Source organism: Caloenas nicobarica, chromosome 1 (assembly GCF_036013445.1).
Source record: "Caloenas nicobarica isolate bCalNic1 chromosome 1, bCalNic1.hap1, whole genome shotgun sequence".
Classification (NCBI taxonomy): domain Eukaryota; kingdom Metazoa; phylum Chordata; class Aves; order Columbiformes; family Columbidae; genus Caloenas; species Caloenas nicobarica.
In genome coordinates this window covers 59396592-59412016 of record NC_088245.1, presented here as the reverse complement: position 1 = coordinate 59412016, position 15425 = coordinate 59396592, and positions in this window count along the sequence as shown.

The following is a 15425-nucleotide window of genomic DNA, read 5'->3' as shown; positions in this document are numbered from 1 at the left end:
CAGATTTGCTAATAGTAGTAGTAGTATAGAAAGTAATAAGGCTGCAGAAGAAACAACATTCTAGAAAAATTATGCATGTCCTAAATTTCAACAGTTTACCTAGTGAATTAAAATGAGATTGCATTCTGGTCTGGTTTCGTGTTAGAAGTTTACATTGCCATGCTTTGTATGAGTGTCCTCTCCTCTTCCACTCCCCAATACGCTTTGGACACAGTGCTGAATTTTAACCCAGTTTGATGGAGGTGTCAACCAGTTTCACTGAAATAGGTTGCTCTTTAGCCAAGGGCATCTCCCTTAGAGTCTGAGGCAGAGACTCTTTTGTGTCTTGTGAGAGAAAACACCAGACAATCTACATCAAAACAAGTCTTCATGGGACACCTGGCAAAAGCTCCAGGTGGACTTTGTACCTCCTTAAACACCAAATCAGCAGCCAGGGAAAGATATCCTTAAAGACATGATGTTTTACATGCACCAGAGGTTCCAGAACAACTCATTCTCTTTGGTCGCAGTAGCAATCAGCCAGGAGAGAAGCACCAGCCCTCCTCCATCTGCTCTGTGAGGTGCAGTGTGATCAGGACTTGTTGGTGGGACATCAAAGGCCATGCTCCCCCACATGGGTGCTGTACTGCATTCAAGGCCAGGCTGGACGGGGCTCTGAGCAACCTGATCTAGTTGAAGATGTCCCTGCTCATGGCAGGCGGCTTGGACTAGATGGCCTTTGAAGGTCCCTTCCAACTCAAACTATTCTATGATTCTACTGCAGGGCTAGTGCTGGGGCGGGGGACATGGGAGAAGACTCACATGCAGCAGCTGGGAAGCTCATCCTCTGTGCTGCTGCCCAGGGATGCCCCAGCCCTGCATTTCTGCTTTTACTGCAGTAGCTCCCCTTCCATACACATCCTCCCTTCCATACTCGGATGTAGCTTTATAAGGACACTCTACAGCTTCCCTCTTGAGCTTCCCACTCTTCAAAGGAAGACAAAAGAGGCTAGAAATTTTTACAGTATCTGGTAACAGGCCATCTCCCAGGGGGGACTGAATTATCAGTGCTGTCTCTTATAGTGAGATCAACAAGATATTCTGTATATGTTTTAGACAATGCCTTTATGGCCTTTTAAATCAACATGCTCTCAGATCTCTCTCAGCATCACCTACGGCACAAATTCTTTTTCTCCAATTTTCTGTAAGCTGCCATAATTAGATGGATTAGGGGAGTAAACAATCTATCATTTACCTTCTTGCATGTAGTAGATGAAAGTCTGCTATACAGCATCACATCCCATTAAAAGACTGCCTCACTGAACACAAGCTATTTCACAGTGACAGAGGTCTTAATAACCATGCCTAAAGGGAAGTTATTATTGGAAAGAAATAGCAGGCATATAAGCCATGGCAAATGCATGGATGATGTTAAGGCTGGCAACTCACATCATCAGGTTGTGATCCAGACCAGCAGGCAGCCAGCAAATATGCTACTGGACTGCTGTGCATAATCTTAGAGTTCAGCATGTGTACCTCGCGTACATCCCCGACTTGTGTCCTGCAGACATGCAGAAAATAACTGAATTTCATTTCTGCATGTAAGTGCCTTTTGCCATGTGCCCTTTCCTATTTATTAATTTTTAACCCACTGTATGCCACACCACCAGTGTCTCTCTGCATATATAATATCACCTTGCAGTCCTTTTGGTTCTGTGTATGCGGATGCTTATGCCAACCCTACCTCCTGCTTTCATTTCTTTGTGGTTTTTTTCTTTTTCTTGTGACTTTCTAACAACAATGTGAAGCTCAGCTCAATAGCACAGCCATGCAAAATTATCTGACCGCTTCTCTGATGTGGTTGGCAGACAAGGCATTCTTTAGAGAGGTGATTTGAGCTGATTGAATTATACCAAGAGAGGCTGCAAAGACAGCTCTAAACAAATATGCAAATTCTCTCTGTTGTTATTCATAGGATCCTCCTATTCAAATACTTGATATTTTTACTACCTTATTCACAGAAATACCAAATGTTTTCTGAATGTTAGTGTGGAAGATTACCTTTTGGCTCCAACAGCCACTCAGCAAAATATTTTGTTGATTCTTGCTTACAAATACTGATTTGTGGAACTTAAACTTTGAGGAAATGTATTTCTTTTGACAAAACTTCCTTCTGGAAAGACTTAAATCCAGGACTGAATCTATATTTGTCAGGTGGGTGAGAGTATCCAAACACAGAGCAGCCCAATAATCCCATTAGTTGGGCATTCATCTGGGATGTAACAGAGCTTCAAAATCCTGGTGAACCAAGCTGAACCAGGACCTGAACTCCCCTACACAAAGTGGAGGCTTCGGATAATCTAGGATGTGAATCTCTCTTCCTTCACTTAACCCCTTGTTTTTGCTCACATAGCAAAAAAAAGACTTCTTTAAAGAGAGGGTAAAAATTCTCCGTCACTCTCCAAAGATTACCTGCCTTAAAATCCAGAGGATTAAATGCTTTCTCTTCCCTTTCAGGCATTTTAAAAGCCTGTTTCCTACTTACTGAGCAGGTGCGGGGGGAGTCAGAAGACCACTCAGCTTTGTGCAATCTTTTCCCTCATTGCAAATGGTAGCTGCAGAGCCTTGAGTGCTGAGTGTCTTTGTGCTGAGTTCTGCAGCAAAACAGTGAGAGTCTCTGTCCCACGGAGTTCAACTTATTTGGTGAATACTTTGAAGCAGCCATCACGACCACCTAGTTGCAAATATCACAAAACCTGAGACTCAGCCTTACACAGATAAAATGGAGCTGGGTGTTGCTCCAGAAAATTTGACAGGGAGACTGAAACATAATGCTGCCCTCAGCGTGTTTCTTGCTCAGTACTGCTGACCTTGGTCAGCCAATGTTGCACACAATCCTTTGTGATTAACCATTTAGACACAAATATGTTGGTGCTGTTTATCTACTACTAATGAATAACAAGTACAGCTCTAGCAAAAGGACTACTTTTTGCAAAAAGGCTGAAGTTCACCATTTCATTTGCTGGGTGAATCATTTATTCATGTGAGCTGTAAGCTTTAAAAGAATGCACCTGTAAGTAGATCTAGACATCCTAAAAATGCAGTATGATCCAGCAACACCTACAGATATCTCAGTGTTACCACAAAGCAATGGAGTGACTGAAATATATATTATCATTGTCTCCTAGTAGTTATTTAAAATGCTGGAACTTGTAGTGGAGTATTTCTAGAAAAATGAGACTTTCCAGAAGGCACTCAAAATTCTGGGCAGCATGAGGTTACAGCCTTCCTAGAAATGGCATTTCTGTCTGTGTCATGTGGCCTCTGGATCCAACTTTCTTCTGATTCAGGAGAGTGTCATAGGTTTTCTAAGTCTTGTCAGACAGAGAAACCAAACCACAGTGAAACTCACAAATGCTGTGGCCCTAGATGAGGTAGCGAAAGTTAATATTTAGACATGATATGCAGGAACATGCATATGCCTGCTGTTTGAGGAGTGTAACATGTTGTGTGGCATGTTCGGCACGTCCTGCACAGCGTGTGGGTATAAACGTGGAAAGTTCTTCATCTGAGCGGGAAGAAATGGAGGGAAAGGTGGAGCTGAGACGGAAGGTTAGGAGCATTTTTCTCCATGCTACTATTTTCAGCACTGCTGCAGCTAATTTGTGTTTAGATATGAGCAGCTGTCGTCTCTGTGCCTTTTACATCTTCCTAGAAGTCAATCACGAGCTGGCATATCCTCCTGCTCTCCCCAGGTCTGACTGCTGCTTGTAACCATTGTTTCAGCCTAAGCATTGTATTTCCTGGTGTTCATTATTTCAATGTGAATGCTCAGCAGTATTTCCATATCCTTGCTGTTGGACAGATTTGCTTTGGCTCATCTAATTTTGAATGTTGCTAGGTTTTTAAGGGATGGTTTTAGTCAGTATTTCAAGTGAATAAAATGTTTCATTTAAAATCCAAGCATATTTGAGGTTCATCGGGCCAAAATAAACATACAATGGCTTGTGAATTGCTGACAATTGATGGACAAAGAAGCAATTTTAAGCCACACGGATACCATACCAGAGTGAGCCCATATCCTCGCTCAGGCAGAGATAGCACCAGTAGAAGGAAAGAAAAGTGACTTGGCAACACACCAGATATGATGAAATCTCAGTGGGAAGAGAGCTTGCAGAGACTCCATGATATCTAGTTTGAGGCTGGAGCGGATATGAAGCTCCAGGAGTCTTTGCAGGCTGGGTTTTACAGCGAGCAACATGAGGCAGGAGAGGATGCTGTGAGTCCAAAGCAGCAGCTAGGTTCCAGGGTCTCCGAAGATGCTGCAGCAGAAGGAACTAATAAGAGTTGGAGCGCTGGCCCTGTGCACCAAGTAGAGCTTGTCACACTCAGGAAGGTGAGAAAGGGAAGCAGAAGAACTCTTCCAACATCAAGCTCCTCCTCAGTCCATCTCTTCCTCTAGATCACCCTTTAATTTTAGCTGCTGTAACTCATCTGGCATGACTTAGCTGCCACTTCTCGTCCCAAAGGACCAGTCATTCAGTTTGACTCCAGATAGAGTCCCTTTTTCTGAAACATATTGGTAATGCTTTCAGCTCACAAAACAGTTTCTTGTACCCCTCAGCATGGAGCCTGCCAGCATTACTTTATAATAAAAAGCATCCATCTTCCTTGGGAGGCCTGGGATACAAAAAGAGGATTTAGCCTTCTGTAGTCTTTTTTATTTACCTGAGGTTTTTTCCAAAGCACTTTTAAGATACAGAGCAGTCACCAGGTTACTGTGCTATCCAATTCAGTTGCATGTAAGCAATTTCTCTTCCAGAGCTTTTAGCATTTGTTTCATGAAGGGGACATGTGCAGGCCAGGACATCTATCATGTTTTCTCAGAACACACTCTAGTGTCTCTGGCTTTGGGCAGGTCTGCTAGAAGGAAAAGTGACTCCAAGCTGGAGGACTGAAGGACAAGTCCCAGAGCACTGTCTCCAGCCTGCTCATACAATATCAATATAGAGTATAAATGTAAGGCAAGATCATGCCATTTGAGGCTAACTCTATAAATCACAAGGGCTTTATATCGATGTCATTGCCATGGGACTTAGGCTTTTGTTTTGGTTTTAAGGGTCCTATAGGAAACCTGCAGGAAAATCTTTATCTCATGCAGGACAGTTACTTGTGAAGAGTTTGTTATAGCCCAGGTGAAGTTCCTTCTCTATCTCTGTTTATAAATTAAGAAAAGAGCAAATGAATGGGAAGGAATAAAGAGCACTTGTAGCATTTCCTTCTAAGCTGTTCATTTATCTTACACCACTCAGTCTCTCTCAGGGCTTCAGTTTTTCCTTTTTTTTTTTTTTTAATATTCTGGCTGTAGATGATATTAAAAAGTAAATCTTAAAGATGCACTCAGTACTAAAAAGAGCCATGAATCACTGTTCCCCCTACAGGCTGGGTCTTCATCTGCGGTCGTGCCAATTCCTGTTGTTTCACACAGGCACAGCCCCTCTGTCCCACTTCCCACCACCTGCACACAAAACCAGCCTGTTGGCAAAAAGTGAGGGTAATTATTGGGTTAGATGCAGATTGAGCATCTATGGCTTGGATAGCAGAACATGTATTTCTTTCCCAGAGAAGCCTCTCTGGGAAAATCAGGTGTCTAGGATAAAAGCAGGTGGGTTGGCCAGGCTGTCCAATGAAACACAGCAGGAGCAGACGTGTTGGCTCAGGAGTCACAAAAGAGAACCCTTTCTGGTCCCTGGCACAAGAAGCACTGTCGGGAGATTCCCTTAAAGTGCTGAGCACATCTAAGGGAGAGTTTCCAGAGATCAGGTGTCTTGGTCTTACCTCTCCAGAGTCATCTTACACTGAGAAGTTTCTTTAGGATGTGAATCCATCAACATAAGACCTATTATGATGTACGAAGTGTCTATAATGTCACTTGAATCAAGGCCGATCCGTCTAACCAAATCCTGGAGCCTCATGTGGGCGTTAAACCTAGGTTCAGAATCCAGCCTTATCACAGCACTCAACAATTGTGAGGACTGCAAGTGTCCTAGTCCTAGTTCATAGAAGGAAACCTCTTCCTTGACAGAAAGGTGGAAGTAGTGATGCTGGAGATTCAGGGAACTGCTGAGGAAAGAGAGGAGTGTATCCCTTGACCAGCCACTGAGATACTTCAGGTTTGGGTGCCTGGCAGTTCTTTGCGGTTTTGGTTGAAAGCACTACTGGGTTGAAGCAGCACAGAAGGGTCCTCTGGAAACACAATGCTGATTTCTGTGCTAGCTCTGCATAGTAGAGCTGTTTTGAAAATCCTCTGATGTTCTTTAATCCCTTCTAGTATAACAAACTTCACAAAGCAGAGGAACCCTTTCCCTCCCCAGAATCTCTCAGGGTCACATCCTCACAAATCCTGTTTTCTTTCCTATCTCAGGGCATAGATAGATTGGCAGCCAAGGTATTCCAGTAATTCTCCTGAGAAATATTGAGGGAAGTGCTTAATGGAAGTGCTTGCAGGACTCTGTGCTATCATCTGCAAACACACTGTGGGTGTATGTATGAGTGAGAGGGGAGGAGACCAGGGCAGAGGTGTCTGTTCTCTGTGAGCTTGGAGTTCACAGCTTTGCAGACAGTCCTGGAGAGGCTCTGATGTTTGCCCTGCTTCTCCCCTTGGAGAGCAAAATGATGGCTGGAAGTGTTACTCTAGAATAAGGGGCAGGAAGATGATGTGGGAAGAAAGGAAATGCTGTCATTCCCTTGGGTCAAGAAAGAGAGAGAATGTGTGTGTGTGTGTGTGTGTGTGTGTGCTGCTTTCCCCCTCTTACATCTCATTTCTTAAAAAACAGGCAGGAATTTGAGAGAGCTAGGAGGATGTGGCTTGTCTTTCTACCCCTCCCCTTTCTGCACTGTAAATTGTTAAACAGGCCCAAGAGAGTAAATTGCTTTTTCAAGTTTTATCAACAAGAAGGCAGCCCAGCAGAGTTACAGTTCAGTGCTCAAAGATTGCCTTCATGTTTGGCAAGAAGCTTTCAGGCCAGAAAATAAACAAATATATATATGGGGAGGGGTGAGTCCCCCTCTTAATGGTACAGAATTTGCATTTTGTGGATGTAACTCATCTCCCTGATGTATTTATAAGTTTCCAGTCTAGTCTCAAGTAAATTGCTTTCTGTATTCAGGGTTATAATAAGACTTACCCCAATCGGGACACAGGAGAGACGTGTTGGACCATGGAGACAGCTCCACTTAGTACAAACTATTGCTCAAGGCATTATCCAAAAATGACAGTTTGGGCTTTTCAGATATGCACCATGTCATTGAAAACATATTTTTCAGCCTGTTTTGTGCCATAAAGTTTCTCACTTCAGTGACATCAGATGCTGTTCTGATTGTAAATTAATAGCAAAAGTGAAAGATGGGGAAGATTGAAAAGAGGACTGTATGTCCACATACATGTACATGTGCCAGTTTCTAACAGAGAAAATTGGATAAAAGGAATACAATAGACAATGTTAGGGGAAGAAAAAAAAAAAGCAAGGAAAAGAGTAATTTCCTTGAAAAATAAAATCGGGCATTTGCAACGTTAGTTTTTGTCTATTCCTCTCAAATTCACTAGGTTTTGAACAACATTGTCCTTTCAGAAGAACCAACCCTCTTTTCAGAAAGCTGAAGAGAGCCAGGATGGATCTTATCTGGTGGCAGTTTCGAAGATGAACCTTGGGAAGAATTTTAGCCTCGCTGTTATAAAGCCACATTTAGGGAGTACAGCATGGCAGTTTCTGGTTCCTCCTCTCTATTAATTGGTTTGCTCCCTCACTAAAAGAGTAGAAAAGAAGTTAAGAATTCCACAGTAAAGCGTAGCTCATCAGCTTTTCAAACGAAGAGCTTGCTTTTCAAACAAGAAGCCTTGATACTTTTTGGACAAGCAGGTGTGCTGTATGACCACCCACTCGTCTTTTCCCATAGCCTTTTGGGGAGTCAGGTGCTCATTGCCCTGGTGAGACCACAGTGCTGGGGGAAGACATGGTGGGGGTCAGCACACCACTCCGTGACGCCTCTGGCTATGCAGTTCATGGCTGAATCCCCTTACTTCCAGCAGCAATGAGGTCTCCCCTCAGCCTCCTTTTCTCCAGGCTGAACAGCCCCAGTTCCCTCAGCCGCTCCTCATCAGACTTGTGCTCCAGGCCCCTCACCAGCTTTGTTGCCCTTCTCTGCACTCTCTAGTACCTCAATGTCTTTCTTGTAGTGAGGGGCCCAAAACTGAACACAGGATTCGAGGTGGGGCCTCACCAGTGCTGAGTAGAGGGGGATGATCACTTCCCTAGTCCTGCTGACCACACTATTCCTGATATAAGCCAGGATGCTGTTGGCCTTTTTGGCCACCTGGGCACACTGCTGGCTCATATTCAGCCAGTTATCAATCAACACCCCCAGATCCTTTTCCACCAGGCAGCTTTCCAGCCACTCTTCCCCAGGCCTGTAGTGCTGCCTGGGGTTGTTGTGACCCAAGTGCTGGACCCGGCACTTGGCCTTGTTAAATCTCAACACGGTGTTTATCCCAGTCATACAGTGAAAAAGACTTCTGGAGTTCTTTGATTCCAGGAATTAGGAACATGAGAACAAATCTGTTATCTCTAATCCAAAACTCATCAGATTAATAGTGATCTCCCCTTTCAGTATGGGTGAAGCCCATTTTTCCCACGCCTTAGCGCAGCCTTAGTTGTATCGTAGATCCATCAGAAGACCTGTCATGTTTGTCACTGACTACTTACACCAGTGCACTAATATTACTATGTAAGTGCTTAAAATAATAATTAGAACTCAATGAATAATGAATAAGATAACTAATTTATTCAGATATATTGCAAAACTTGAGCAACTTATTTGATGAATATATTTAATAACTCACTCTGTCCTATATCTTCCTGAATAATATTTTTTAAACTAGAGGAGTAATTTGTTTTTAAAAAATTGTAACATTTGTCAAATAAATTATCCACTGAATATTATTCAACCAATTCTAATAATACTGAGTTACCAGCAAGTGCTTTCTTAAATGGCCACTGGAGGCCCAAATAAGCATGTCTGAGCTCTCTGGGAAGAGTTTTTGCTTATCTCTAATAAAATACTTATTGTGATGAAATATGGTCATTCTACCTCAAGAACTCATTTTTACATTTTAGTGGAGTAAAAGAAGACAGAAGCAGTAACAGAAAGGAATAAGGATGTCCTTCCTTTATTCCTGAAACCAGAGCAACATGCCCATTTTCAGATAGGATGAAAGCTACCACGCATGAAGTGGTACAGGTGGACAAGCTTACTTAGAAAGTTCAATTATGCCCACGTTCCCGTTCCCTCATCTCCAGTGTAAAACAGGGACAGAGAAAGCACTGAACTCTGAGCTCAGCTTTGCAACCCTCACTGTAGAAGTGATCCTGCAAGAGGGTTTTGTACTAGGAGCTAGCAGAAGTGCAGTGTGTCATCGTGAGGTTAGTATCAATTCAAATCAAGAGAGCTTCCCTCAGTTGAGATCTGAAGAGGGAGAATCCCAAGACATAAGTTTCACATAAGTTTCACATAAGTAATGCTTCCACCCAAAGGTATATCCACAGCAAGAGTAAATGGACCCACATTAAAACCAAGAAAACAGCAACTGTTCCTACTACCTGATAACCACCAAAGGTCATGGGTGAGAGATTTTCTTCTCTATTGATCCAGCACACTTTCCCACCCCGGATGCCTTTTTCAGCTCTGATAGATGCTCAGACTCAGGACTAAGCTTCCCCAAGGAGCCATGCAATGTACTTGGTAGCAATCCAGCTTTTGATACTGGAGATAATATTTATTGCGCAGGGAGAAAGAGCTCATATTTTTTCAACTCCTACCTGGACTGACCTAGTTGAGTTTAGCCTTGAAGAGGAATGTAGCAAAGTGCCCTTAAAGATTAAAATTGATTTTACTTTTTACAGCTTTGCTTTAAAGCTTTCGGCTGAAGTACAATTTACACTTATAATTATAGTATATTAAACACACGGTTCTTACTTGTAGCCTTCACTATCCTGGCTTAGATACCTCTGGATGTGTGACCTTAGCTATTTATTCAAGTGTTCTTTCCATAATAATCTCATTTAAAATTGTATCATGTAAGGATGAAGTTAACATTCCTTCTTTTTTCAATTACCTGCAAAGCCTTTTGTACATATAAATTGAAGGGTCCAAGTACACAGCCTCTCCTAGGACTGTCAGGTACCGCCATGTGAAATGGCAGTATCCACAGGTTATTCTTGTTCTTCCGAACCTGCTCTTCAGCATCCTCCAAGACAGGTTTTATTTACTTTGGTCACCTACTTGTGACCACTAGTTTAAGACTTTGACCTTTGGAGCAGCTATCCGAAGGAAAGCACAGGGTAGCTTTTATAAGCTTTGAGACCTGTGTGAAGCTAAGTGTCCCAAGGCACCTGGGCCAGTACTGCCTGTGAAAATGTAAGGCTGGAGGTCTGGAGCACTCTTGAGCTTTGCCTGCATTTTCTTACCTACAGTGCAAGTTGTCACATTCCAGCCTCTAAGTAATGTAAACCGAGGAGTTCAGTTTCCAGTGTGAGCTCAAGCCTTGAGTTAGATGGAGCCTTAACAGTCAGTAGGTCAGTTGTCTGAACTGAAGATCATATTTTATTTAACACACTACGCGAGCACTGGAAACCTCTTTATATATCCCCACATGGAGATGGATTGTCTCTGCAGCTGTTGGGTTTTCACATGCATTCAGCCTACCTGGTACCGAGTAATTGAGAAGGACTTGGAGAAGGAACAGGTTCTGTATCAGGCTCGGTTGGACATTTCATACAGAAAGACAAAGTACAAAGATGGAAAAGGCATATGACATGTTATTAGTAATACCTGCATTGGATTTATAGATATTTCCAGAGGGCTGAACAAGCAGTAACAGATATGAGAATGTGGGATAGCCGTGACTCATGTTTTGGGAAAGGCTGACAAGCTTGTAGCCAAGCCATTCCAGCACAGAGAGAAAGTCCACACACAATACTTGAACCACAGACCCCAGAGCTTTTCTCTGCTGCTGCAGGATACCAAGTCAGTCTCACTGATTCAAAGTGCTGTAGTCATAACCAGCAGCAGGAGAATGGCCTGCATTCTTCTGTCTATAAAAGTGTGGGTTTAAAGTAGGGATTCCAGTGGGACCTACCCCCTGAGAGTCACTGGTTTCACAGAATCACAGAATCACAGAATCACAGAATGTTAGGGATTGGAAGGGACCTCGAAAGATCATCTAGTCCAATCCCCCTGCCAGAGCAGGAACCCCTAGGTGAGGTTACACAGGAAGGCGTCCAGGCGGGTTTTGAATGTCTCCAGAGAAGGAGAATCCACAACCCCCCTGGGCAGCCTGTTCCAGTGTTCTGTCACCCTCACTGAGAAGAAGTTTCTTCTCACATTTAAGTGGAACCTCTTGTGTTCCAGCTTGAACCCATTACCCCTTGTCTTACTGTTGGTTGTCACCGAGAAGAGCCTGGCTCCATCCTCGTGACACCCACCCTTTATATATTTATAAACATTAATGAGGTCACCCCTCAGTCTCCTCTTCTCCAAGCTAAAGAGACCCAGCTCCCTCAGCCTTTCCTCATAAGGGAGATGCTCCACTCCCTTCATCATCTTTGTGGCCCTGCGCTGGACTCTCTCCAGCAGTTCCCTGTCCTTCTTGAACTGAGGGGCCCAGAACTGGACACAATATTCCAGATGAGGTCTCACCAGGGCGGAGTAGAGGGGAAGGAGAACCTCTCTGGACCTACTAACCACCCCCCTTCTAATACACCCCAGGATGCCATTGGCCTTCCTGGCCACAAGGGCACAGTGCTGGCTCATGGTCATCCTGCTGTCCACCAGGACCCCCAGGTCCCTTTCCCCTACACTGCTCTCTAATAGGTCATTCCCCAACCTGTACTGGAACCTGGGGTTGTTCCTGCCCAGATGCAAGACTCTACATTTCCCCTTGTTATATTTCATTAAATTTTTCCCCGCCCAACTCTCTAGCCTGTCCAGATCTCGCTGGATGGCAGCACAGCCTTCTGGCGTGTCAGCCACTCCTCCCAGCTTGGTGTCATCAGCAAACTTACTGATAGTACACTCAATTCCCTCATCCAAGTCATTGATGAATATATTGAACAGTATTGGTCCCAGAACTGACCCTTGAGGCACTCCACTAGATACAGGCCTCCAACCAGACTCCGTCCCATTGATCACAACTCTCTGGCTTCTCTCCTTCAGCCAGTTTGCAGTCCACCTCACTACCCGATCATCCAGTCCACACTTCCTCAGTTTTGCCGTGAGGATGCTATGGGAGACGGTGTCAAATGCTTTGCTGAAGTCAAGGTAGACCACATCCACTGCTCTGCCATCATCAATCCACCTTGTTACATCTTCATAAAAGGCTATGAGGTTGGTCAAACACGACTTCCCCTTGGTGAAGCCATGTTGACTGTCCCTGATGACCCTCTTATCCTTGATATATCTTAAGATGGCACCAAGGATAAGGTGTTCCATCACTTTCCCAGGGATGGAGGTGAGGCTGACCGGTCTATGGTTGCCCGGGTCCTCCTTCTTGCCCTTTTTGAAGACCGGAGTGACATTTGCTTTCCTCCAGTCCTCAGGCACCTCTCCTGTTTCCCAAGACTTGGCAAAGATGATGGAGAGCGGTCCAGCAATGACTTCAGCCAGCTCCCTCAGCACCCATGGGTGCATCCCATCTGGACCCATGGATTTATGGATGTCCAGATTGCTTAATTGCTCCCTAACCCAGTCCTCATCAACCGAGGCAGACTCCTCCATTGCCCTGCCTTCCTCTGGGGCCTCAGGGGTACGGGGCTCCTTAGGACAGCCTCCGGCAGAGTAGACAGAGACAAAGAAGGCATTCAGTAATTCTGCCTTCTCTGTATCTTCTGTCACCAGGGCACCCACCCCGTTCATCAGTGGGCCTACATTGCCTCTGGTGTTAGTTTTATCTGCCATGTATTTGAAGAACCTCTTCCTGTTGTCCTTGACCCCTCTCGCCAGGTTTAACTCTAAGGAGGCCTTCGCTTTCCTAGTTGCCTCCTTACATCCTCTGACAACAGCCTTATATTCTTCCCAAGTGGCCAGCCCCTCCTTCCATGATTTGTAAACCCTCCTCTTCCACTTGAGTTTACCCAGCAGTTCCCTGTTTAACCACGCAGGTCTCCTGGCTCCCTTCCTTGACTTCCTGCGCGTCGGGATGCACTGATCTTGAGCTTGGTAGAAGCAGTCCCTGAAAGCTAACCAACTATCTTGGGCGCCTTTACCTTCAAGCAGCCTTGCCCACGGGATTCCCTCCAGCAACTGTTTGAAAAGGCCAAAGTCGGCCCTGCTGAAGTCCAGGGTTGCAATTCTGCTCGGTATTCTGCTCCCACCACAGGAGATTCTGAACTCCACCATCTCATGGTCACTGCAACCAAGGCAGCCCCCCACCTTTAGTGCTTCGACCAGACCCTCCTTGTTAGCGAGGACGAGATCCAGCAGCGCACCTCTTCTAGTCGGCTCCTCCACCATTTGCATGAGAAAGTTATCGTCAATGCACTGGAGGAACCTCCTAGACTGAGGCTGGCTGGCTGAGTAGTCCTTCCAGCAAACATCAGGGTAGTTAAAATCCCCCATAACAACCAGAGCCTGTGACTGTGAGGCCACGCTCAGCTGCCCGTAGAAGGCCTCATCAACTTCCTCACCCTGATCTGGTGGCCTGTAATAGACTCCCACAACAGTGTCACCCCTGCCAGCCTGCCCCTTAATTCTCACCCACAGACTCTCAACTCGCTCCTCAACCGCACCTGGACAGTACTCTATACATTGTAGTTGCTCTCTCACGTAAAGAGCAACTCCACCACCTCGCCTGGCTGGCCTGTCTTTCCTGAAAAGGGCATAGCCATCCATGACCACATTCCAGTCATGTGAGCTGTCCCACCATGTCTCTGTGATCGCCACCAGATCATAATCTCCTGACCGAACGCAGGTTTCTAACTCCTCCTGCTTATTCCCTATGCTGCGCGCATTGGTGTACAGGCATTTCAGGGAGCGAGCCGAGTACACCGATTTCACCCTAGGGGCCTGGGGGGCCTCCCGGTCTTTATTGATTCCAGTGTGCTGCCCCACTGATGCAAGCCCAGCTACAACCCCATCCCCCTTCAAATCTAGTTTAAAGCCCTGCAAATGAGCCCTGCTAATTCCTGTCCCAGCATCTTTTTACCCCTGTGGGATAAACCTTTCCCACATATCACTGACCGGACTGGTGTCTTATAAAACCAGCCATTATCAAAGAACCCAAAGCCCTGCCTGTAGCACCAGTCCCGAAGCCAATCATTTACGGACTCAATTTTTCTATTCCGTCCCACATCATCATCCGAAAATGGAAGGAGGGAAGAGAAGATAACTTGAGCCCCAGACTCTTTCACCATTTGTCCCAAGGCCTTGAAGTCTCTCTTCATTCCCCTCAGACTACGGGATGCCGCTTCCTCCCCATCTGTCTGAAAGATCAGTAGGGGGTAATAGTCCGTTGGGCGCACCAGTTTGGGGAGGGCCCTGGTGATGTCCCTGATCCGAGCTCCAGGTAGGCTACAAACTTCCCGATGCTGAGGGTCAGCTCTGCATATCGGGCCCTCTGTCCCTCTCAGAAGGGAATTGCCTACCACAATTACCCTTCTTTCTTTTTTATCGGGGGCAGTCTTGAGGTGTGGAGTCGAGTTTAGGACAGACAGACCTTCCTCATCTCTAGTTTTTGTAAGCTCACCACTCCGGCTCCCTTGCCTTAAGCCATTGCAAATGCTCTTGCAGGTATCGCTCATATTTCCAAGTAGTTTAAAAGGCTTAGTTCAGCCGGAACTGCATTTTTCGTTTGTGTGTATGAGCTGTATATCTCACCTGCTATTTGAGCACAAGAGACATATAGAAAATTCACCCCAGGAATCAGAAAAACTCCTAGACTTTCTCTGTTTGTGTGCACGTGTATGTCTGCACTTGTGTGTGCAGGGGCAAATTTCTCTGTGGAAACCTTATTTAGATGCTCAACCGCCTATAAAAAAGTATAGCTGATGGGTTTGTTTACTAGGCTTGGTCACTGAATATTTAGTATTAGAAGAGACCATTTTAAGCTGTGCACTTGCAAAACCATGGGATGAACCATACAGGCATCTGCTATCTTCCTCAATTTATACTGCAGTGGGAAGCTCTGTAATGCAAAGTAATACTAAACTAACTAGTGTAACGTGGGCCTTAACCTTTAATTTGCAACATGGAATGCTTTCGGCTCAGCTTGGCTGCACTTTCAGGGATTCAGTCTATGAACTAAACCAATGCAACATGTCAGCTCCTCCTACAATGTTGCTTGAATGTTATTTCACCATGTAATTCCTAACAAGCTAACTCCCAGGTAGACAGTC